Raw genomic sequence first — 4,214 nt, 5'->3', positions numbered from 1 at the left:
TATGCATCTATAAACAGTAAAATAAATTCCTTCATAACATATACTTATTCACCCTATTATTTTTTTTTTCATTTTCTTTTTTATTCTCTCAATAGCCACTTAAATGAGTTGATTCTTTGAAAAAACAAGAATTGTGCTAAGTGGAGTGCATGCTAATTTTGTGTCGGAAAATTAGTACATGCTAATTTTGTGTCAAAAAGATATATATACTTCTTTTCTGTCTTAAGAAAAAAATTGATAATCTTATCAATGGATACAAAGTAAAAATGAGTTCTCCAAATAAACATTGATGCATCATATTTTAGAAATTAAAATTAGAACACATAGATAAAATTAGAAGAAGATTTACTCTCTCTATTATAAAATTATTTAATTTTTTTTATGCACAATCATTAGTGACTATGAGAGTGTGAAAAAAGTTTACTTACTTAACAAATATTTTTACATTCTCCAAAGACAATGCAAACAAGTATGATAGGAGTGTAGACCAAGAGATATTCCAATTGGGATTAAATTTATAAACAGAAATATGAGTACCACCATCTGATTTATGTGGTTGAAAAATAATATTATTAATTCATTTTTATTAAATAATATTGGTAAGTTAATATTGAAATGTACAAAATAAATATAAAATAATTTTTAATATATATATATATATATATATATCCAATACATTAGGAATGTGTCAAATTTTATTAAAGAAAAATACTTAAAAGATTATATATAATTGTTTCTTGATAAAGTTATATCCTTCCAATTTGATTTTATAATTAGAATCCTTCCATACATCAATATAGACATAAGTGTAATTGATATAAGATAAGACTATTCAATAAGCAGCCACCAACAAAAAAATGTATCAAATTATGTCTGAAAAATTAATTTATGTTTAAGTTTTATCAAATTTAAAATATATTTATACGTATTTAAATATATATTCAATAAAAAACATCTAATTAATCAAGTTTATTTCAATTGTCATAAAAATAAGTTATAAAGTTAATTTATATTGGTATATGTCAATTACATCAACGAAGTTTATTTTCTTTATAAAGGTCAAAACTAAACAATTTTTTTTTACTGTTCCTTCCACTTAAACATGTCATCTACGAGAGGTCAAAGGGACTGTGAAAAGAGGTGGTGGATTCTAAGTATGGAGGTTGGAGAAATCTAAGGGATCAAAGGAGGTACAGGTTAGACTCCTTGGGGTGGAGGGATTTGAAGGAGGTGATGAGGTTTACGGGTGGAAAGAAAATTTTGAGGATAACGTGCTTTGGGAGGTTGGGAACGGGAGGGAGATTAAAATTCCTGTGATGTCACCTCCGCACAACTGACGGTCCAGTGCCTCCCTGTTCAGAAAACCTGTGGATATATATAAGCCTTAACATTTCTTCTTCTTGTAAGGATTCTCACTGGAATCTGGTTCTTCTCCATCTAAGCCGTCATTTCCAAATTGAGTTTTCCCACTCTCCCACCTTCAGCCCTTTGTCCAAAGATATAGAATGATTCCCACTCAAATATGGTTCTCCTCCATCTAAGTCGCCATTTCCAAACTGAGTTTTCCCACTCTCCAACCTCACCCACCTTCAGCCCTTTGTACCCCCCTCTCCTTCACAATTTGGGTTGTCCAACACGTTTCCACTTCCACCCCCCTCAATTGGCCTGCGACCCATCTTGATTGGGCCTCACTTACACTGGTCCTTGTATGATTGCCTCTAGAGGCCTCAACTGCCTCAATTAGGTTAAACATTGCAACTTGTACAAGGTTAAGTAGACAGACTGTGTTGACTCCGTGGGACACAAAATAAGACGCCTTCCCTGTGGACATTGCCTCATTTGTGCTTATAGGATTACCTTCCGCCTGCATCCCAAAAAGAAGCTCTAACTCTTCCTCTTTATACTCTGCTCTTGTCTTTTGTGCTTCCCTATCCCCTCCTCCTCCATTAGTCTTCTCCGGCTAATTCAATGCCTCTCCCCTTGCCTATCCTTTCCTTCATAACTCTGCATAGACATATTAGTCTCCATTATGAATGAGTCCTCTGACTGGACACTTTCAGAAGAGGCATACTAGTTGTAGGTGCATTTACACGGGTTTCCTTCCTTGCTTGGAGTCTCTTATTTGATGTAAATGTGTAAACAATACCATTAATTCTGAAACTCTTTGATACCCTTGCGTTGTGTGGCTTGAGCATCCACACTTGTACACTTGCATATTCCAAAATTTCCCATGTCTTTGTGGCTTCATCAATAGATACCAATGAACCCATCTCTCCCACCACTTTTGATAAACAATCCTTATTTCATAACGGAAATGGGATCCCATAGCATATGATCCAAGCAATTTTGTGGTCAACTACCAAGGTTTCAGACCAAGGACCTATATTCTCAAGAAGACTCTCAAACCATTCTTTATTATGCTTAATCAGGTAATCCATATGCTCACCCCTCTTTGACGCAAGAAGGACCATATTATCTTCCAGAAACCACACCTTAAACATATTCATCCCTCCCTTTACAACTTCTTCACACATGTGATCAAAGCTTACGTCTAGAGACATATGCACTACTACATTGTTTACCATCCATGACAGAACTTGGTAGACTCTATATTTATGATAATACAAAAGTAAAAAAAAATGAATTACTTTTTCAATGATAATATACAATAATATTAAAGTAAAAAATTAATAAATTAATAATGTTGTAGATGTTTCAGAATATGTTCATACAAAACACTAAGTACGATGATAGTACATTCATAAAAGACAAATTTAAATGATTATATCAACAAATTGTGACACAACTCACTATTATATAACAAAATTTAGGAATTTATATTCGGAAAAATTTCAATATCCCTTTATAGTTTCAGTTTTAAATTTGGATTTAATTACCTTCTTTATATTAAAAATCATTATCAAAACAAAATTTTACCTTATCTCGTTCTCTTCCTAAATTTGTTGTTTGCGCCTTCACTATCTTCTTTACTCCTTCATTCTTCCGCACTTTCAGTCATCTTCACTCCTTCATTCACCCTTTCCTTTCTTCTTCCTCTCTTCATCGTTGCTCTGCTGCACCACAGCTCTACCGCACCATCGCAAAGTACTCATCCACCACACCACTGCACCTCACGACAGAGCCACAACGCCGCTGCTTTTTTGACAGAGCCACAGCATCGCCGCACCTCACGACAAAACCACCCCGCCAGCTACCGTCGTTATAAACAACTTATTTATAACGACACCCAATATAAAAATGGTTCCTTAACCGTTTTTATATGATATTTTTAACCGTCGTTAAAGAACTTTTTTGTACTAGTGAATGTTGTAATTTCCTTGTAATAATAAATATGTCACTAGGATGAATAAGAATCCACTCTAGCAAGAAAGATACAAAACATATAATTATCAAACATCTTTGTTCTATAGGAGAAATAATTTAATAAAATTTGAATACTAAAGTTTTGCAAGTTATCAACTTACTACTATTCTCTTGAAGTTTTTTTTCTATTAAAAAAATTAAAGAAAAGAGAAGTTCAATGAACCATGTGCCTGGTTTTTTAATTATGAATCATTGTTTTCGCCTGCTGACCTCGATCGGATTTGGAAGTGAGCTCTGGGTTGAAGCGACTTTGCTTGGTGTATTTAATCGAGATGAAGACACTTTGTGATGAAGGGGGCTCCACCTGCTGATCACATTTCGACGATCAAGTCAGTGAGAGCATTCAAACTATAAAATTTGTATTAATGTATAGTCCTCAGGAAAAACTTACCTTTACTCAGGGGCTTAGTCCCCTTTTATAGACATTCCTTCAACAATTTTCACCAAACAAAATATTATTTCAACAACAAGAATTGAATCTCAACAACAAGAATATTTCGTTAGTGTGTACCTTTATTTTTCGGGTACAATGCAACATTATTCCTAACTATTTTTATTTACATTTAATATATATAAACATATATATATATATATGCTTAATTACCTCAATTATTCACCATATGATTTTGTTTTTAATTATCTGCTTAATATGAATTGTCGATCATCTGGACCGACCTCATGACAAACCCTAGGACCCATTATCTACCTTAAGCCGAACTACTACACTTAAGTGCTTGGATCAGTCTCACCAATACAATAATAATGACGAAAATTATTAAGAACTATAAATAATTTTTTTTTACCACAGGTTACTTTTCCATTAAATAATT

This window comes from Phaseolus vulgaris, chromosome 11 (genome assembly GCF_051622355.1).
Source record: "Phaseolus vulgaris cultivar YP4 chromosome 11, ASM5162235v1, whole genome shotgun sequence".
In the NCBI taxonomy this organism is placed as follows: domain Eukaryota; kingdom Viridiplantae; phylum Streptophyta; class Magnoliopsida; order Fabales; family Fabaceae; genus Phaseolus; species Phaseolus vulgaris.
This window is presented reverse-complemented; position numbering follows the sequence as displayed.